The following is a 23,156-nucleotide window of genomic DNA, read 5'->3' on the forward strand; positions in this document are numbered from 1 at the left end:
CGGATTCCACCATTAAAAAGCCAATGGGAAGGAACAATGATGTTCTCATTATTGCAAATAGGAATTTGGTGCCCACAGATTTTATCGCTCTTGACATAGATTGCAATCTTTCATGTCCTATTATTCTTGGTAGACCTTTCCTTAGAACGATTGGTGCGATTATTGATATGAAGGAAGGGAATATTAGATTCCAATTTCCATTAAGGAAAATCATGGAGCACTTTCCAAGAAAGAAAGTAAAATTACCTTATGAATCTATCATGCGAGCTACTTATGAATTGAGTGCCAAAGATGGCACTACTTAGATCTATCCTCGCATTTATGCCTAGCTAGGGGCGTTAAACGATAGCGCTAGTTGGGAGGCAACCCAATTTTATTTTAGTTTTTTTGTTTTTGCTTCTGTTTAGTAATAAATTTTCCATCTACCTTCTGTTTAGATGTGTTTTCATGTTTTAATTAGTGTTTGCGCCAAGTAGAACCTATAGGATAACCTATGGTGATAGTTAATTTGAATCTGCTGAAAAACAGAAACTTTGCGCGCATGAAAATAATTTTAGTAATTAAGAGAAATGTGCTTTTGCGTTGATTCTTTTTTCTGTAGATCAATAGAGAAATTTCCCAGGACTTCCTATTTTGGTAGGATTTTTAGAGTTCCAGAAGTATTCGAGAGTTACAGATTTCTTCACACTGTTCTGTTTATGACAGATTCTGTTTTTCGTGTGTTGTTTGCTTATTTTGATGCATCTATGGCTAGTATGTAGGGGTATGAACCATAAAAAAGTTGGAATACAGTAGGTTTAACACCAATATAAATAAATAATGAGTTCATTACAGTAACTTATGTGGTGTTTTTTCTTTCTTTCAGTAATGGAGCTTATGAGATTTCCTGTTGAGTTTTGTGTTGTGAAGTTCTCAAATTTTGGGTAAAGATTTGATGGACTATGGAATAAGGAGTTGTTGGAAATATGCCCTAGAGGCAATAATAAAATGGTTATTATTATATTTCCTTGTTCATGATAATTGTCTATTGTTCATGCTATAATTGTGTTATCCGGAAATCGTAATACATGTGTGAATACATAGACCACAACACGTCCCTAGTGAGCCTCTAGTTGACTAGCTCGTTGATCAACGAATAGTCATGGTTTCCTGACTATGAACATTGGATGTCATTGCTAACGGGATCACATCATTAGGAGAATGATGTGATGGACAAGACCCAATCCTAAGCATAGCACAAAGATCGTGTAGTTCGTTTCGCTAGAGCTTTTCCAAATGTCAAGTATCATTTCCTTAGACCATGAGATTGTGCAACTCCCGGATACCGTAGGAGTGCTTTGGGTGTGCCAAACGTCACAACGTAACTGCGTGACTACAAAGGTGCATTACGGGTATCTCCGAAAGTGTCTGTTGGGTTGGCACGAATCGAGACTGAGATTTGTCACTCCGTATGACGGAGAGGTATCTCTGGGCCCACTCGGTAATGCATCATCATAATGAGCTCAATGTGACCAAGTGTCTGGTCACGGGATCATGCATTACGGTACGAGTAAAGTGACTTGCCGGTAACGAGATTAAACGAGGTATTGGGATACCAATGATCGAATCTCGGGCAAGTAACGTACCGATTGACAAAGGGAATTGTATACGCACTACTAGGAAAAGGGCTATAGATGGAATTGACACTAATGGCGCACCAGATATGTGGTGCGCCATTAGTATATACTAATGGCGCACCACCCTCTGATGCGCCATTAGTGTTGAAACTACTAATGGCGCACCCTGCCCACGGTGCGCCATTAGTACCAAATTTTTTTTGAACTAGTGCGCCTGTCCAAACATACTAATGGCGCATCCTCTGGTGGTGCGCCATTACTAGTTGTAGCTAGTAATGGCGCACCAGCCAGAAGGTGCGCCACTAATGTTATTTTTTTATTATTGTTTTTATTCCTTTTTTTGCAAAAGTACTAATGGCGCACCACCAGGGGGTGCGCCATTAGTAACCTGGATTACTAATGGCGCATTTGTTGTTGGTGCGCCATTAGTAAGTGGGCAGCAACAAGATATTTTGGACAGCCTCTCCTCCCACACTCACTTTCTCCCCACTTCATTCTCTCCACCGCCTCCTCCTTGTCTCGGGTGCCTCCTCTTTTTCACCTCATTTCCACCATAGATTCATTCAAATTAAGTGGTTAAGTTACCTTGTTTTGCTAGGTAAGTAAGGGGGAAGCTATATTTATGTTGTTCTCCCTACAACAATGTGCACATGCTCTTTTTATGCCCTAGCTAGATCTATGTATGTTCGTGGTGTTGCATATGTTTGTGGTGTTGCATATGTGTTTGTGTTTGGAGGTGTACCGGTATTTGAAATGCGATAGTTGCCAATATTTTGCCGGAATGTTGATTCATTTCCGTTTCGGCGAGAATTTTGGCATTAAGCATTCTTTTTGGTCCTATTTTTAGGGAAAGTCATGCCAAATTTTTTCTTGGTTCTAAAATATCGTTTTGCTCTACCCCGCAGGCGACCATGGTCCGCACGATGACCGAAGGCATCGTGAATAGGTTTTTGAGGTCCGCGAAGGCCGAGATGCTTCAAAAGAACGAGACGGAGATAAGATGTCCGTGTCGAAGATGCAAGCTGAATAGCCTTATTGCGGACCCGGATTCCGGGCAGGTGCGGGACCACCTGCTCTTGCGTGGTTTCATGGATGGCTATCGGTGGCAAGGTGATGAAGATGACTACGAAGTCGTCCATGGGGGCCGGGCAAGAAATGAGGAAGGGCAGCAAGACAACCACCGCGGCTCGGGGGGGGGGCGAGAAGACGAAGAATCCCCAGGAGATGATCACGACGGTGATGCTGTACACAGTCATCATGTAGAAGATGCAGGACATGATGATGATGCCGGCGGAGCAGACGACGCTGGACCATCGATGGGCTGGGTGCAGGACCCTCATATTCAAGAGCTGCTTCTCAAGCAGACGGATAACGCAAGAGCTGCCGCCCGAGAGAAAGCCAAGATGGATCAACTTGAGTTAGACGCGGTTACTCCATTGTATGAAGGATGCAGGCCCGAGGATACCCGCCTGAAAGTAACGCTCATGGCTCTGGAGATGAAGGTAAAACACAAAATGACCGACGCATGCTTCGACGAGAACATGTCATTCTGGCACGAACGTCTTCCCAAGGGGAACAAGTGCCCGACCAGTTTGGAGGAGGCGAAGAAAATCGTGTGTCCTCTGGATTTACCGCACGTGAAATACCATGTGTGCATGAACAATTGCATCATTTATCGGGACGAGCACGCGGAGTCTACCATATGTCCGGTGTGCGGTGTCACTCGATACAAGAAGAGGAAGAAAGCTCCTCGAAAAGTGGTGTGGTACTTTCCGATCACTCCTCGTCTGCAGCGGTATTTCGCGGATCCTAAGGTAGCAAAGCTCCTGCGTTGGCACGCGGATAGGGAGGAGAAGAAGCGAGAAGATGACGCAAATGATCCGGAGATAGATAAAAAAGACAAGATGCTGAGTCACCCTAAGGATGCGAGCCAGTGGCAAGCGTTGAACTTCGAATACCCAGAATTTGGGAACGATCCAAGGAACATCGTGCTGGGCGCGAGCACCGATGGAGTCAATCCGTTTGGCAGCCAGAGAAGCACACATAGCACCTGGCCTGTGTTTGTGTGGATGTACAACCTTCCCCCCTGGTTGTGCATGAAGAGGAAGTACATTCACATGAGTATGCTAATTGAAGGGCCGAAACAACCAGGGAACGACATCAATCTGTATCTGGGGCTGCTGAAAGAGGAGCTTGACACGCTGTGGAAAACGCCAGCCAATACGTGGGACGCCGCAGAGAAAGAATATTTCCCTATGAGAGCCGCACTGCTCACGACGGTGCACGACTATCTCGGTTACGGATATCTTGCGGGGCAGGTAGTCCACGGATTTTCTGGATGCGTAAGGTGCATGGATGACACAACGTATCGCCAGCTAGATAGAGATCCCGGGTCTTCGAAAACCGTGTTCATGGGACATCGAAGGTGGCTTCGCGATGATGACCCGTGGAGGAAACGCAAGGATCTGTTCGATGGTGAAACCGAACCCCGAAAACGCCCGTGTACGAGGAGCGGCGAGGAAATAGACAAGCTGTTGAAAAATTGGAAAGACTGCCCACTGCCGGGAAAGAAGCAAAAGGCGCCAGAGCCGGGAAAGAAGCGAAAGGCGCCAGAGCCGCTGCTGAAGGTATGGAAAACGAGGTCTGTTTTCTGGGACTTGCCGTACTGGAAGATCCACCGTGTGCCTCACAGCCTTGATGTCATGCATATCACGAAGAACGTGTGCGAGAGTCTGCTTGGTACCCTGCTCAACATGCCAGAGAGGACCAAAGATGGGCCGAAAGCAAGGGCAGACTTGAAATCAATGGGCATCAGGCAGGAGCTTCACGCTATATATGATGATGATGATGATGATGATGATGATGATGATGATGATGATGATGATGATGATGAGGCGAAGCAGGACACAGAAAGTCGTCGCAAAGGCAAAAAGGCCAAGAAGACCGGAAATGACTACCCTCCCGCGTGCTTCACTCTAAGTCAGGAGGAGATCGAGCAGTTTTTCACCTGCCTCCTAGGAGTAAAACTTCCTTACGGTTACGCGGGGAAGATAAGCAGATACCTAGACCCAGCGAAGCAGAAGTTCAGCGGGATGAAGTCTCACGACTGTCACGTGCTGATGACGCAGATACTTCCAGTTGCAATCCGTGGGATCATGGACGCGCACGTCCGTGAAACGCTATTTGGCCTATGCAACTTCTTCGACGTCATCTCTCGGAAGTCGATTGGCGTGAGGCAACTCAGAAGGCTACAGGAAGAGATCGTGGTGATACTATGCGAGCTTGAGATGTACTTCCCGCCCGCATTCTTCGACGTTATGGTGCATCTGCTGGTCCATATAGTGGAGGATATCATCCAACTCGGGCCGACGTTCCTGCACAGCATGATGCCGTTCGAAAGGATGAATGGTGTCATCAAAGGATACGTTCGCAACATGTCACGTCCAGAAGGAAGCATAGCCAGGGGCTTTCTGACCGAAGAGTGCATCTCCTACTGCACGAATTATCTAGGCATCGAGAACCCCGTTGGTCTGCCCGTCAACAGGCACCTCGGCAGGCTCGCTGGATGGGGTCACCGTGAGGGTCGCCGCGAAATGCATGTCGACTTCGAGGGTCGACTCGCCGACTTTGAAAGAGCAAACCTAGTCGCGCTACAACACATAGACGTGGTCGATCCTTGGGTGGTAGAGCACAAAACCTTTATTAAGAAGACGTACAATGACCGAGGCCAACAGAGGACGGACGGAGATACACTCAAAGAGCACAACTCATGTTTCACGCGTTGGTTCAAGCAGAAGCTTCTGTCGTACCCTTTACATGAGGATTCTTCCGCGGAAGAACAACTCATATTCGCCTTGTCACAGGGCGCCGAGCACAACCTGATGACCTATGAGGCGTACGATATCAACGGCTACACATTCTACACCGAGGCCAAGGACATGAAGAGCGATGGTTATCAGAACTCCGGGGTAACGATGGAATCCTACACCGGTAACGACAAGGACAGATACTACGGAAGGATCGAGGAGATCTGGGAGCTGAGCTACGCTGGAGAGAAGGTCCCGATGTTCCGTGTCAGATGGGCCAAGAACGTCATAAAAGAAGACCGGTATTTCACCACCATGGTTATACCCGAAGCCAAATCCAAGACCGCGGGCGCAAACGTCACCGCGAAAAATGAGCCATGGGTACTGGCTTCCCAAGTGGACCAATGCTTCTTCATTACCGACCCGCCAAAGCCCAGTCGTGTTGTCGTGAGGAGAGGCAAAAGGAAGATCATCGGAATGGATGGAGTAGCCAATGAGCAAGACTTCGACAAGTACGGCGACCCGAGGATCGAACATGACGACGATGATGAAGTAGCAGCATACACCACAAGAAGAAGCAGGACCACCCTACCTAAAGGACGTCCGTTCCACAGAAGAACTCCATTTGCGAAAAAGAAGGGCAAGAAGATTGTGAACAGATAGCTAGCTAAGATCGATTGTATTTAAATCGTAGCCTTCATTTCTCGATTGTATTTCATGGGTACTTTTTGAACTATCATGAATATTTTTAAATTTCATGGACACTCGATCTCGATCCCCCTCCATCTCGATCGCTATCCCACCTCGCCAGATCCGGTCCCCCTCGCCGCCGAGCACCCCCCCAGTCCACCGGCCGCCGCCGCCGACCCCCCGCACCCTCGATTCCCCTACTCAACCGCCGCCGCCGACCCCCCGCACCCCGCGCACCGTCTTATAAAAAAATAAGTATCAAACAGCTTTTTAAATGCTACTGTCTTATAAAAAAATATTACTGTTATTATTTAAACAAGTTTGAACATATTTAAACACAAATAAGTATCAAACAGCTTTTTAAATGCTAAAAAAAATTTGTGGAGCCTGGGAGTCGAACCCAGGACCTCCTGGTGTGAGAACTGGCTGCTGACCAGTCGAGCTAGTAGAGGGGACTTGATGTGGATCAGTTCTGGTGGTACATAACCTGTTGGCTCGAGTTGAAATAAAAAAATACTAATGGCGCACCACGGTGAGGTGCGCCATTAGTATGGACATGCTAATGGCGCACCACGGTGAGGTGCGCCATTAGTATTGTGCCCGATCCCCCCTTCCCTCTCCCCCTTCGCCCGATCCCCCCTTTCCCTCTCCCCCTCGCCAGTTCCCTCTCCCTCTCGATCCACCGCCGCCGCCGCCGCTGCCCTGACCCTCCCCCTCGCCCTCGCCCTCGCCCTCTCCCTCCCTCGCCCTCTCCTCGCCTTCCCTCTCCCTCGCCCTCTCCCTCGCCCTAGATCCCCTTCCCCTCTCCTCTCCCGACGCCGCTGCCCCGCCGCCTCGACGCTGCCCCGCCGCCCCGACGCCGCCTCGACGCCGCCCCGCCGCCCCGACGCCGCCTCGACCCCGCCCCGACGCCGCTGCCCCGGGTCGGTCAGCCAGCCTCGTCTCCACCGTCACCGGCGACAGCTTAGCCCGACTACAGACGTGGTACGCTCTTCCTCCTCTTCTGTTCTTCCCCTTTTCTCTGGGCACATGGTCATTGAGTAAAATCTGAGTAGATTAGGCCATAAATTGGATTACGAGCACAGTTTAGTCAAGAAAATGCTTCGGGGCCAATGTTCATTCAATTCTTCAGATAAACAGGGCATGTATTCAGTTTTTTTCTCATAAGGAGAGCAGATTTTCATCACTTGCACTTACACAGAGTTAATGTAAACGTTTTGCACAATAACGTAGCATGTATCTTCAGTTTTTGCACTTAAAAAAGCCAATCTTCAGTTTGTCCACTTCAAAATATTATAAACTCTAAAAGAACAACATGTTAGTACAGAACTTATACAAGGATCGTCACACAACCCTTATGCGCATCATGGAATCAGTGGCTTTCTCAAGGTAGTTTCTGTGAAAACACATAGCGGAGAAAAGGAAATTTTGCATGGTGCTAAGTCTAGATTATCATGATTGTGCATCTGCAAAAATTTATAACTGTGAGTGCAATCTGTACCTAACAAGCAAGATAGATAAGATTTCAAATGCGCAAATAAGAAATTGCAACACAACTGCAGATTTCAAGAAGTGCAATTTCATCAAATTTAGTATTAGATAGTAGATACTGACAGTCTGACAGTTATATACCAATTTTCTTCTAAAAAATACCTCATGGTTTTGATGATTGTACTAACAAAGAAAAAGCAGGCATTATTAGATATGAAATCTGGAAATCTTTTCAGTTCTATTTTTGTAATGACAGGAAATATTGTGGTCACTTTTCTCATCCCTTTTAACATGATGTAGTGTAACAGAACATATCTGCATAGAAACCATATACTATAACAAGCCATTAAGCCCTTTGAGAAGAAGACCTTGTTCATATTAAACAGCCACAAAGTTGAACAACAACAGATAAGGTAAAGCCTCAGATGAAAATAAACATAGAGGATCAACAGAAGGTTCCAGTCTGCAGATTCCACCAATTCCAATGGTTCTTTCCTTCCACTGTCCAAATTTCAGTGAAACGTCTCCACCTTCGACACAACAGTGATTCTCAAAATTGACTACGCAGACCCCAAACATGATGCTCCTACTCTTTTCATAGAGACAAGGACATTAGCAACAAAGTAGTGGCTTTTCTCCGGGTGTTGGAGAAAGCATAGATGATCCTTCCATTTACAGTAGCAAGGACAATTGTACAACAAGACGATACCACTAGGGCAGGTTCCTTGAATCCTCAACATGACAGAAACAACCTTCTACTTTGAAGCCTCCTCTTTTGATCAGATTCAAATCATCACCCTTTCCAGCAGCAGCAGTAGTAACTAGCACTAGAATCACATTGTTCCGCACTTCTTCTTGTTGTGTTTGCTGCTGGGTAGAAGAAGCTTTGGTGGGCTGCTGCTTGTCTTGGTTCTCATCGAAACAACCCAGCTGCGCGAAATCCTCGATCGACTTGACATGAACCTGCAAAGGAAAGACAATATTAATAAATCACAACTCTACTAGATTGTTAAGTTGGGTGGGATGTAAAAGCAAATCTTCTTCTAAGTGCAATATACTTAGTGCTGCTATATGAGTGTATAAATATTTGTTGCTATATAAATGTGAACAAAATTCGTGCTTGTATATGATATTCTGCCATGAAGAAAGAATAGATAGTGTGGGTCTGACCTTGTTTAATTTCTGCAATTCTTGTATATGATATTCTTTGGTGTGTATTGCATTCTCATCGTGGTTTTGATCACAGAACAAGAAGGGAAAGGGCGACTGAAGTACCTACTGCAGCAGACAGAAGTATTTGCCCACTTTGCAGAAGGAAGCCAGGCTAAAGAGAAGAAGCCACGTGGAAGGTGATTCTTGGTTATGTTTTTTTAAAAGCAATCCTTGGTTATGTTAGTGCCACTATATAGTACTTTACTATGAACACCCATCTTGGATGACCAATAGAAATTGCAGCCACATGTGCACCGATCTAATTTGAAACATCAATGAAAATTGAAAAAAAATTACTCTCATAGCACTACTTCTATTTGCATTTCCCAAACATATGGTTCTGTCCATCCTCATTTCCTGTCTTCCCTAATAACCATCATTAAGTTATAGGTTTGCTGTGTGCCTGTGCTATTCCCTGTCAGTAATTGATTTCAGAAACTGGCAAGCTTTGATAATGTAAGAGTTACTTACTTGCTAATTAGCCAAGCAGGCATGTATTACTTACTTGCTAAGAACTTTGATACTATTTGGATCAAAGTTAAATGAGCACATAGATGACAAAAAAAAGTTCAGATTGTAAAATGTTCATTTTGCTGCTAGTGCCCATTTTGAGTAATTGCTTAGAGGGATGATCCTGTGTGAGCTGGTGGAGTGATTTGTTTTCTACATAAAGCTCTTTAGTCAGGCTGGTTTTCGTGAAATACACATGAAGCTTCACCAGCTCCTGTGGGTGTGGGATCCATGTGACATGTGACATTGCATCCATGTCCACCTGGGATAATGATTTTGCAGGTACCCCGAGAGGCCCTTGAGTTTGCCGGAATGTCGATTAACTTCCGTTCCGGCAAATTCGGGTACTCCATATGTCCTATTTTCAGTAAAGGTCATGCTGAAATTTTCCGTGAATTTTAGCATGACTTTGCTAAAAATAGGACATATGGGGTACTTGTGACTAATGCATGGGCCGGGGTATCTTAGTAGTTAATTAAGTAGGATCAAGTGCCCCGGCGTACTTGTGACTAATGCATGGCTTTTAGGGTGCCTCGGTGTCGATAAAAACCGAAATGATGAAAGGTTAGGCTTTTAGGGTGCCTTGGCGTCGAAAAACCCTCAATGATAAAAGCTTAGATTTTAGGATGCCTCGGTGTCGACAAACCCTAAATGATGAGACCATGATCTTGTTCCTTGACAATAACCAACTTTTTGACCAAACTTTGTTTCTATTTAGAGAGAAACATGGCCCACAACGATGAGGCCGGGGGTTCGGGCGGCAAGGCATTCTGGGAGCTGTCCCAGGAGATGGAGGAACAACCTCACTTGTATGAGGCCGCCGCCTTCCCCACCGATCCTGAGACCACGGATGGTGCCGCCGAGGATGACCACACTGATGCCACCACTGATGGTGCCGCCGAGGATGCCACCACTGATGATGGCGGCGCACGCACAGATGGCAGCCAACCGAAGAGGCAACGGAAGGACCGGCGCCCGATCGTGCTCCGCACCCTCAAGGAGGAAGTTACTGAAGTGGACTCCAACGGGAATCCAACGGCGCCCGAACGAATAGTCAAGGGGTACTCGCTTCAGCTCGGGTGCATTGTCCGGAGCACCGTCTCGATCAACACCGAGAACCTGAGGCATCCTGACCGAGGGAATTTGCGCAACCTCCTCTTCACGAAGCTGCACGAACGATACAAGTTCCCCGCTGAATTTGAAAACACAAGCCTCAAAGGGAATAAAGTGAACAATGCTGCCCTCACGAAGATGAGCAAGGCCCTGTCTACTTGGAAAAGCAATGTGAAGAGAATGATCGAGAAAGGTGAGAGTTATCAGAAGATCAAGGAGAAAAATCCTTCGATCACCGAAGATGACTACAACGACTTCAAGATCAATTGCTCGAGCACCGCAAGCTCCCAATCAAGTGAGTGGGGGAAACAAATGCGGGAGCTGAACATAGGGGAACACACACTCGGTCCCGGCGGTTACAGAGTGGCGGAGCCTATATGGGACAAGGAGGAGGCGGACCGTGCCGAGCAAGGCCTACCGCCCCTCTTCGATACATACGGTGACAAGCAGACCAGGAACTTTGTCAGGGCCCGGTACAAGAAGGACCCGAAAACAAAGGAGCTTACCACGGATCCGAAGACCAGGCAGCTTGAGCTTGTTCTGGTAAGGAATACACCCCCGCGTAATTAGCTCCATATGGTTGCATTCTAATTAATGAAGCCAAATTTCTAAATGGTTCACATTCCTTCCGCAGGCGACTGAAAGCAGTAGCGCGGGGTCGACTAAGAGCAACCCTTGGGACACCACTCTAAATAGGGGGTTGAATGTAATGAAGAACAAGGATAAGCTCAGTAAGCCGACGTCAGCTGGTCGTGTGGCCGGCAAAGGCTTGTCGACAAAATGGGGGTCATACTATACCGCTGGTGTGCGGAAGGAGAAAAAGACCAGCTCGGAAAGCCAGGCGCGAGAGGTTCAAGAACTCAAGGCACAGGTGGCGCGGATTCCGGAGATTGTCCAAGAGCAAGTGGAACAACGACTCGGAGCGACGATCACCGCCCTTGTGCCTACCTTGATCTCGGGGTTGAGTGCGTGGATTGCGGGCGGCCAACAGGGGCCGCCCCCGATTCCTAGCTTCACGGCCAGCAACTCGCATAATGCGATGGCGGGGCCATTGGTGCCTCCGGCGGAGGCGGCATTGGTGTCTCCGACGCCGGCACGGGAGCTTAATGCACCCGGGTGTACGCCGGCCGGCACCTCTTCAGCAAGCGGCCCCTCCGTCAACTGCACGCCCGCCGTTGGCGGTGCCTCGACATTAGCCGAGCTCGACGCCATCATCACGGTAACTAATTAAGCCTCTCTCGGCCGAGGACTTCATCTCCTTGCCTTTGACTGGGCATCCCTGACGCCCTACATGTTTTCGCAGGGCGCCGCCGACGTTCCGTGCACTCTCCTCCACTTCGTGAACAACGAGTTGGTCGATGTCGCCAAGGGCAAAATCGTTCAACCGGGCAACCCCTTGTTCCACGGTACCCAGATGCCACCCAACTTGTTTAGGGTTCAACTGGTTCGGGTGCTGCCAGGCTGCGACGACTTGTTACCTCCGATTCGACCCGTCGGGGCCGACGATGAAGACGTGATGACCCTCAGCGCCTGCCTGAGCTGGCCCCTGCTTTGGCCGAAGAGCCAGATTCGTTTGGGGGCGGGGGACACCACCCCAAAGACAACACCGCCAGTCGTGCCGGCGCCAAGTCGGCCCCATGGCAAGACCGCCGTAACGGTGCCGGACATCCCTATGCCACTGGATCCAAACATGCATATGGCACAGGATCAGAACGACGACGACGACGATGATACATTTGGCAATGTCGATCAGTACTTTGCCGAGCATGGGTACGATGGCGACTTCATGGGGCCTCCTTCTCAAGAACCAAACCCAACAAAAGACGTGTGCGATCTAGCTCGTACCGCGGAGAAGCCAAGTTGCAACAGGCGCCGTCTGGCGTTCAGCTCTCAGGAGACGCCTCCAGCTGCCGACTTCACCGAGCCTCAGATAGGCGAGGTGCGAAATATTATCAGCCCCAACACACTCAAGAAGGCGGTCTGTGAGCAGAACTCGGTCCCATTACAGGAGAAGAAGAAGGCACGCAAAAGAAAGACTAAGAAGGGTGCGAGCCAGCCGGCACCGAGTACGATCCGTGCTCAGGACGGGCCACCTTCACCGCAGGATATCTCGAGGAGGGTGCATGTGGCGGGTAGGGCGATGCTACCGACAAATATGCTCAATGCTGCAACCGGTGCTATGCGGAGTCTGCATGACAGTGTTCTTGCTTTGGAGAAGCGGCGTCTCAGAGAGAAGGATGTGGCATACCCGGTTTTCGCGGCCAAGGTGCCAGAGGGCAAGGGCTTTGTGGATAACTCCATCGGGCGTACGATCGTCCTGCGTTTTGATGACATCCACGCTATGTTGAACCTTCATCCGCTGCACTACACCTTCGTTCGGCTATTTTCGCTGAGTATGGAGATGCGGATCATTCGCGACAAGACCCCGGACATCGTGATAGTCGACCCCTTCTACATGCGTGCCAAGATCTTGGGCAGCGCTGGGGACCGGCAAGTCGCGAGTTCTTACCTCGAAGGCGTCATTCTGGCAAACCAAGATAAGGATAACTTCCTCGTGCCTTACTTTCCCGAGTAAGTCCTCCCCTCAACCGGCCCGTAACATATGAATTCTTACATTTCGATCGTTTTTCTTTTAACATTCCGTGTTTTCTGCAGTGACACACGTTGCACGCTCATCCTCCTAAGCCCCAAATATTCCATGGCCACGTATTTCGACCCGGACCGTCAGTCGAACGTAGACTACACAAATGTCAAGAAGGTTCTTGATGATGTTCTCCCCGGCTACGCCCAATCTGGAGGCACCTTCACCAGGCCTATTCGTAAGTACGGCAAGCACGTGTTCTCCCACAATACGACGTTCTGCTGCGTCAAGCAGCCGCCTGGCGGTCAGAAGGGTGCCTACTACGCCATCCATCACATGCGGGCGATCGTACGGGACCATCATCAACTTCTGCTACCGAGTAAACTCAAAGATTGGGCCGCGAGCGTGTCGGCAATCCAGGACGCGGACCTCCGACAAGAATTCTTTCGCATCCAGTCGGAGTTTGCGGAAATCATCCATCAAGATGTCCTTCGTACCTCGGGGCAGTTCTACCTCAGAAATCAACCGTCCAACAGTGACATCGACACAATGCTACAAATGCAGGATGACAACGCCCGTTCTTTCATGACTCCCACGATAGACGGCGGCTTCATCCACGCTCCGGTCCCTTGAGTCGAGTTGTCTAGTTCTGAAACATCGATTGGCTCATGTTGTAATTAAACTTTAATGAACTTGTAGTATGTCTCTTTGGTTTCGAGAGTCGTTCAACTTAGATGTAATCGATGCTATTAATGTCTTGCTTTTCTCTTCCGATCGTTCTGTTGCATACTTATATATTGCTTATGTATTGTCTGTGAATTGGTACTAACGTTTCGTTTGGCTAGTGCATAGCGATGCCGACGTATGTCGTGTACAAGGGTAAGGTTCCCGGAGTCTACGATGACTGGGAGGAGTGTCGGAGACAGGTTCACCGATTCAGCGGTAACAGTTACAAAGGGTACACCACTAGGGCCGAGGCCGAATCTAGATACGCCCGCTATCTAGCGGGAGAGGGGAGGGAGCGTTGGAGGAACCGGATGAAGACGAGTTTCATCGTGATGATGCTCATCGTGATGACCGCAGCTCTCTTCTATGTGATGGTAGTTTAGATGATCGATATCGACTTGTAATGTGAAGACAGACTCGCTACTCGCGGTCTCGAGACTTGTAATATAATGTTCTATCTTTGTTCGGTCTTTTCAATTCGGAGACTAATATGATGAATTGTATTCGGAGACTAATATGATGAATTGTATTCAAAGACTAATCTTCTATTGTATTTGATGAATCTGTTGTTGATGTGTGCTGTCTATATTTTGTCAAACTATACATTTTGTAACCTGTGCAAAAAACAGAAAATAAAAAAATAAAAAAAACCTAATATTCATACTAATGGCGCATCACATGACAGTGCGCCATTAGTATGACAGTGCATACTAATGGCGCATCACTGGGCAGTGCGCCATTAGTATGCCGCAGTTACTAATGGCGCATCAAGAGGTGGTGCGCCATTGGTATGCCAAAGCACCTGGGTATACATGGCCCCTGGGAGGCATACTAATGGCGCACCCTGGCCTATACTAATGGCGCACCAGGTGGTGCGCCATTAGTAAAAATTACTAATGGCGTGCTATTAATGGCGCACCACAGATGCGCCACTAATAGCCATACTAGGTGCGCCATTAGTAGGGGTTTTTCTAGTAGTGACGGGATTGATTGAATCCTCGACATCGTGGTTCATTCGATGAGATCATCGAGGAGCATGTGGGAGCCAACATGGGTATCCAGATCCCGCTGTTGGTTATTGACCGGAGAGGCGTCTCGGTCATGTCTGCATGTCTCCCGAACCCGTAGGGTCTACACACTTAAGGTTCATTGACGCTAGGGTTGTTGAGATATTAGTATGAAGTAACCCGAAAGTTGTTCGCAGTCCCGGATGAGATCCCGGACGCCACGAGGAGTTCCGGAATGGTCCGGAGGTGAAGATTTATATATAGGAAGTTCAGTTTCGGCCATCGGGAAAGTTTCGGGGGTCACCGGCATTGTACCGGGACCACCGGAAGGGTCCCGGGGGTCCACCGGGTGGGGCCACCTATCCCGGAGGGCCCCATGGGATGAAGTGGGAGGGGAACCAGCCCCTGGTGGGCTGGTGCGCCCCCCCCCCCTTGCCCCCCTGCGCCTAGGGTTGGAAACCCTAGGGGTGGGGGCGCCTCACTTGCCTTGGGGGGCAAGCCACCCCCTTGGCCGCCGCCCCCCTTGGAGATTGGATCTCCTTAGGGCCGGCGCCCCCCTAGGGGCCCTATATAAAGAGGGGGGAGGGAGGGCAGCCGCACCCCAAGTCTCTGGCGCCTTCCTCTCCCCTGCTACACCTCTCCCTCTCGCAAGTGCTTGGCGAAGCCCTGCCGAGATTGCTGCTGCATCCACCACCATGCCGTCGTGCTGCTGGATCTCCATCAACCTCTCCTTCCCCCTTGCTGGATCAAGAAGGAGGAGATGTCTTCCCAACCGTACGTGTGTTGAACGCGGAGGTGCCGTCCATTCGGCGCTAGGATCTCCGGTGATTTGGATCACGACGAGTACGACTCCCTCAACCCCGTCCTCTTGAACGCTTCCGCACGCGATCTACAAGGGTATGTAGATGCAGTCCTCTCTCTCGTTGCTAGATGACTCCATAGACTGATCTTGGTGAAGCGTAGAATTTTTTTATTTTCTGCGACGTTCCCCAACAGTGGTATCAGAGCCAGGTCTATGCGTAGTTACTATGCATGAGTAGAACACAAACTTGTTGTGGGCGTCGATGTTGTCAATTTTCTTGCCACTACTAGTCTTATCTTGCTTCGGCGGCATCGTGGGATGAAGCGGCCCGAACCGACCTTACACGTACGCTTACGTGAGACAGGTTCCACCGACTGACATGCACTAGTTGCATAAGGTGGCTAGCGGGTGTCTGTCTCTCCCACTTTAGTTGGAGCGGATTCGATGAAAAGGGTCCTTATGAAGGGTAAATAGAAATTGGAATATCACGTTGTGGTTTTACGTAGGTAAGAAATATTCTTGCTAGAAACCTATAGAAGCCACGTAAAAACTTGCAACAACAATTAGAGGACGTCTAACTAGTTTTTGCAGCATATGCCTTGTGATGTGATATGGCCAAAAGGATGTGATGAATGATATATGTGATGTATGAGATTGATCATGTTCTTGTAATAGGAATGACGACTTGCATGTCGATGAGTATGACAACCGGCAGGAGCCATAGGAGTTGTCTGCGTGTCATTGAATAACGCCATGTAAATTACTTTACTTTATTGCTAAACGCATTAGCTATAGAAGTAGAAGCAATCGTTGGCGTGACAACTTCATGAAGACATGATGATGGAGATCATGGTGTCATGCCGGTGATGAAGATGATCATGGCGCCCCGAAGATGGAGATAAAAGGAGCAATGTGATATTGGCCATATCATGTCACTATTTGATTGCGTGTGATGTTTATCATATTTTACATCTTATTTGCTTAGAACGACGGTAGCTTAAATAAGACGATCCCTCGCAATAATTTCAAGAAAGTGTTCCCCCTAACTGTGCACCGTTGCGAAGGTTCGTTGTTTCGAAGCACCACGTGATGATCAGGTGTGATAGATCCTAACGTTCGAGTACAACGGGTGTAAGCCAGATTTACACACGCAATACACTTAGGTTGACTTGACGAGCCTAGCATGTACAGACATGGCCTCGGAACATAGAAGACCGAAAGGTCGAGCATGAGTCGTATAGAAGATACGATCAACATGAAGATGTTCACCGATGATGACTAGAACGTCTCACGTGATGATCGGACACGGCCTAGTTGACTCGGATCATGTTTCTATTTGATGACTAGAGGGATGTCTGTCTGAGTGGGAGTTCATTGAATAATTTGATTAGATGAACTTAATTATCATGAAGTCTAAAATCTTTACAATATGTCTTGCAGATCAAATGGCCCATGCTAATGTTGCCCTCAACTTCAACGCGTTCCTAGAGAAAACCAAGCTGAAAGACGATGGCAGTAACTATACGGACTGGGTCTGGAACCTGAGGATCATCCTCATAGCTGCAAAGAAAGATTATGTCCTAGAAGCGCCGCTAGGTGAAGCACCCATCCCAGAGAACCAAGACGTTATGAACGCTTGGCAGTCTCGTGCTGATGATTACTCCCTCGTTCAGTGCGGCATGCTTTACAGCTTAGAACCGAGGCTCCAAAAGCGTTTTGAGCAACACGGAGCATATGAGATGTTCGAAGAGCTGAAAATGGTTTTCCAAACTCATGCCCGGGTCGAGAGATATGAAGTCTCCGACAAGTTCTTCAGCTGTAAGATGGAGGAAAATAGTTTTGTCAGTGAGCACATACTCAAGATGTCTGGGTTTCACAACCGCTTGACTCAGCTGGGAGTTAATCTCCCGGATGACGCGGTCATTGACAGAATCCTTCAGTCGCTTCCATCGAGCTACAAGAGCTTTGTGATGAACTTCAATATGCAGGGGATGGAAAAGACCATTCCTGAGGTATATTCAATGCTGAAATCAGCGGAGGTAGAAATCAAAAAGGAACATCAAGTGTTAATGGTGAATAAAACCACTAAGTTTAAGAAAGGCAAGGGTAAGAAGAACTTCAAGAACGACGGCAAGGGAGTTGCCGCGCCCGGTAAGCCAGTTGCCGGGAAGAAGTCAAAGAATGGACCCAAGACTGAGACTGAGTGCTTTTATTGCAAGGGAAGTGGTCACTGGAAGAGGAACTGCCCCAAGTACTTAGTGGACAAGAAGGCCGGCAACACCAAAGGTATATGTGATATACATGTTATTGATGTGTACCTTACCAGCACTCATAGTAGCTCCTGGGTATTTGATACCGGTGCGGTTGCTCATATTTGTAACTCAAAGCAGGAGCTGCGGAATAAGCGGAGACTGGCGAAGGACGAGGTGACGATGCGCGTCGGGAATGGTTCCAAGGTCGATGTGATCGCCGTCAGCATGCTACCTCTACATTTACTTACGGGATTAGTTTTAAACCTCAATAATTGTTATTTAGTGCTAGCTTTGAGCATGAACATTGTATCTGGATCTCGTTTAATACGAGATGGCTACTCATTTAAATCCGAGAATAATGGTTGTTCTATTTATATGAGAGATATGTTTTATGGTCATGCCCCACTGGTTAATGGTTTATTCTTAATGAATCTCGAACCTGATGTTACACATATTCATAGTGTGAATACCAAAAGATGTAAGGTTGATAACGATAGTCCCACATACTTGTGGCACTGCCGCCTTGGTCACATTGGTGTCAAGCGCATGAAGAAGCTCCATGCTGATGGACTTTTAGAGTCTCTAGATTATGAATCGTCTGACACATGCGAACCATGCCTCATGGGCAAAATGACCAAGACTCCGTTCTCCGGAACAATGGAGCGAGCAACCAACTTATTGGAAATCATACATACTGATATGTGCGGTCCAATGAGCATTGAGGCTCGCGGAGGCTATCGTTATGTTCTCACTCTCACTGATGACTTGAGTAGATATGGGTATGTCTATTTGATGAAACACAAGTCTGAGACCTTTGAAAAGTTCAAGGAATTTCAGAATGAGGTAGAGAATCAACGTGACCGAAAGATAAAGTTCTTACGATCAGATCGTGGGGGAGAATATTTAAGTCACGAATTTGGTACGCACTTAAGCAAATGTGGAATCGTTTCACAACTCACGCCGCCTGGAACACCTCAGCGTAACGGTGTGTCCGAACATCGTAATCGCACTCTATTGGATATGGTGCGATCTATGATGTCACTTACCGATTTACCGCTATCATTTTGGGGATACGCTCTAGAGACAGCTACATTCACTTTAAATAGGGCACCGTCTAAATCCGTTGAGACAACACCGTATGAATTATTGTTTGGGAAGAAACCTAAGCTGTCATTTCTGAAAGTTTGGGGATGCGATGCTTATGTCAAGAAACTTCAACCTGAAAAGCTCGAACCCAAGTCGGAAAAATGCGTCTTCATAGGATACCCTAAGGAAACCATTGGGTATACCTTCTACTTAAGATCCGAGGGCAAGATCTTTGTTGCCAAGAACGGGTCCTTTCTGGAGAAAGAGTTTCTCTCGAAAGAAGTAAGTGGGAGGAAAGTGGAACTTGATGAAGTACTACCTCTTGAACCGGTAAGTAGCGCAGCTCAGGAAGATGTTCCTGTGGTGCCTGCACCGAATAGAGAGGAAATTAATGATGATGATCAAGGTACTTCGGATCAAGTTACTACTGAACTTCATAGGTCCACGAGGACATGTTCCACACCAGAGTGGTATGGCAACCCTGTCCTGGAAATCATGTTGTTAAACAACGGTGAACCTTCGAACTATGAAGAAGCAATGGTGGGCCCAGATTCCAACAAATGGCTTGAAGCCATGCAATCCGAGATAGGATCCATGTATGAAAACAAAGTATGGACTTTGACAGACTTGCCCGATGATCGGCGAGCGATAGGAAACAAATGGATCTTTAAGAAGAAGACGGACGCGGATGGTAATATTACCTTATATAAAGCTCGACTTGTCGCTAAGGGTTATCGACAAGTTCAAGGGGTTGACTACGATGAGACTTTCTCTCCCGTAGCGAAGCTGAAGTCCGTTCGAATCATGTTAGCAATTGCCGCATACTATGATTATGAGATATGGCAAATGGACGTCAAAACGGCATTCCTTAACGGCCATCTTAAGGAAGAACTGTATATGATGCAGCTGGAGGGTTTTGTCGATCCTAAGAATGCTAACAAGGTATGCAAGCTCCAGCGCTCCATCTATGGGCTGGTGCAAGCATCTCGGAGTTGGAACATTCGCTTTAATGAAATGATCAAAGCATTTGGGTTTATGCAGACTTATGGAGAAGCCTGCGTTTACAAAAAAGTGAGTGGGAGCTCTGTAGCATTTCTCATATTATATGTGGATGACATACTTTTGATGGGAAATGATATAGAACTTTTGGACAGCATTAAGTCCTACTTGAATAAGTGTTTTTCAATGAAGGACCTTGGAGAAGCTACTTACATATTAGGCATCAAGATCTATAGAGATAGATCGAGACGCCTCATAGGTCTTTCACAAAGCACATACCTTGATAAGTTATTGAAGAAGTTCAATATGGATCAGTCCAAGAAGGGGTTCTTGCCTGTGTTGCAAGGTGTGAAATTGAGCTCGGCTCAATGCCCGACCACAGCAGAAGATAGAGAAAAGATGAGTGTCGTCCCCTATGCCTCAGCCATAGGGTCTATCATGTATGCCATGACCTATACCAGACCTGATATAAACCTTGCCGTAAGTTTGGTAGGAAGGTACCAAAGTAATCCCGGCATGGAACACTGGACAGCGGTCAAGAACATCCTAAAGTACCTGAAGAGGACTAAGGATATGTTTCTCGTATATGAAGGTGACGAAGTGCTCGTCGTAAAGGGTTACGTCGACGCTAGCTTCGACACAGATCTGGATGACTCTAAGTCACAAACCGGATACGTGTATATTTTGAATGGTGGGGCAGTAAGCTGGTGCAGTTGCAAGCAGAGCGTCGTGGCGGGATCTACACGTGAAGCAGAGTACATGGCAGCCTCGGAGGCAGCGCATGAAGCAATCTAGGTGAAGGAGTTCATCACCGACCTAGGAGTCATACCCAATGCATCGGGGCCGATCACACTCTTCTGTGACAACACTGGAGCTATTGCACTTGCCAAGGAGCCCAGGTTTCACAAGAAGATCAGGCACATCAAGCGTCGCTTCAACTCCATTCGTGAAAATGTTCAAGATGGAGACATAGATATTTGTAAAGTACATACGGACCTGAATATAGCAGATCCGTTGACTAAACCTCTCCCTAGAGCAAAACATGATCAACACCAGAACGCTATGGGTGTTCGATTCATCACAATGTAACTAGATTATTGACTCTAGTGCAAGTGGGAGACTGTTGGAAATATGCCCTAGAGGCAATAATAAAATGGTTATTATTATATTTCCTTGTTCATGATAATTGTCTATTGTTCATGTTATAATTGTGTTATCCGGAAATCGTAATACATGTGTGAATATATAGACCACAACACGTCCCTAGTGAGCCTCTAGTTGACTAGCTCGTTGATCAACAGATAGTCATGGTTTCCTGACTATGGACATTGGATGTCATTGATAACGGGATCACATCATTAGGAGAATGATGTGATGGACAAGACCCAATCCTAAGCATAGCACAAAGATCGTGTAGTTCGTTTCGCTAGAGCTTTTCCAAATGTCAAGTATCATTTCCTTAGACCATGAGATTGTGCAACTCCCGGATACCGTAGGAGTGCTTTGGGTGTGCCAAACGTCACAACGTAACTGGGTGACTATAAAGGTGCACTACGGGTATCTCCGAAAGTGTCTGTTGGGTTGGCACGAATCGAGACTGGGATTTGTCACTCCGTATGACGGAGAGGTATCTCTGGGCCCACTCGGTAATGCATCATCATAATGAGCTCAATCTGATCAAGTGTCTGGTCACGGGATCAGGCATTACGGTATGAGTAAAGTGACTTGCCGATAACGAGATTAAACGAGGTATTGGGATACTGACGATCGAATCTCGGGCAAGTAATGTACCGATTGACAAAGGGAATTGTATACGGGATTGATTGAATCCTCGACATCGTGGTTCATCCGATGAGATCATCGAGGAGCATGTGGGAGCCAACATGGGTATCCAGATCCCGCTGTTGGTTATTGACCGGAGAGGCGTCTCGGTCATGTCTGCATGTCTCCCGAACCCGTAGGGTCTACACACTTAAGGTTCGGTGACGCTAGGGTTGTTGAGATATTAGTATGCAGTAACCCGAAAGTTGTTCGAAGTCCCGGATGAGATCTCGGATGTCACGAGGAGTTACGGAATGGTCCGGAGGTGAAGATTTATATATAGGAAGTTCAGTTTCGGCCATCGGGAAAGTTTCGGGGGTCACCGGTATTGTACCGGGACCACCGGAAGGGTCCCGGGGGTCCACCGGGTGGGGCCACCTATCCCGGAGGGCCCCATGGGCTGAAGTGGGAGGGGAACCAGCCCCTGGTGGGCTGGTGCGCCCCCCCCCCTTGGCCCCCCTGCGCCTAGGGTTGGAAACCCTAGGGGTGGGGGCGCCTCACTTGCCTTGGGGGGCAAGCCACCCCCTTGGCCGCCGCCCCCCTTGGAGATTGGATCTCCTAGGGCCGCCCCCCCCCCTAGGGGCCCTATATAAAGAGGGGGGAGGGAGGGCAGCCGCACCCCAAGTCTCTGGCGCCTCCCTCTCCCCTGCTACACCTCTCCCTCTCGCAAGTGCTTGGCGAAGCCCTGCCGAGATCGCTGCTGCATCCACCACCACGCCGTCGTGCTGCTGGATCTCCATCAACCTCTCCTTCCCCCTTGCTGGATTAAGAAGGAGGAGACGTATTCCCAACCGTACGTGTGTTGAACGCGGAGGTGCCATCCGTTCGGCGCTAGGATCTCCGGTGATTTGGATCACGACGAGTACGACTCCCTCAACCCAGTTCTCTTGAACGTTTCCGCACGCGATCTACAAGGGTATGTAGATGCACTCCTCTCTCTCGTTGCTAGATGACTCCATAGATTGATCTTGGTGAAGCATAGAAAAAAATATTTTCTGCAACGTTCCCCAACAGGAGTGGCAAGAGCCTAATCTTGGGGATGACCAAGGCACCCGAAGATATTCAAGAATAGACAAAAGCCTAAGCTTGGGGATGCCCCGAAAGGCATCCCCTCTTTCGTCTTCGTTCATCGGTAACTTTACTTGGAGCTATATTTTTATTCGCCACATGATATGTGTTTTGCTTGGAGCATCTTGTATGATATTAGTCTTTGCTTTTTAGTTTACCACAATCTTCCTTGTTGTACACACCTTTTGGGAGAAACCCACTTGATTGGAATTTATTAGAATACTCTATGTGCTTCACTTATATATTTTGAGCTAGATAGTTTTTGCTCTAGTGCTTCACTTATATCTTTTAGAGCACGGCGGTGGCTTAATTTTGTAGAAATTGTTAATCTCTCATGCTTCACTTATATTATTTTGAGAATCTCTTAGAAAAGCAT

The sequence above is a fragment of the Triticum aestivum genome, chromosome 6B (assembly GCF_018294505.1).
Source record: "Triticum aestivum cultivar Chinese Spring chromosome 6B, IWGSC CS RefSeq v2.1, whole genome shotgun sequence".
Classification (NCBI taxonomy): Eukaryota; Viridiplantae; Streptophyta; class Magnoliopsida; order Poales; family Poaceae; genus Triticum; species Triticum aestivum.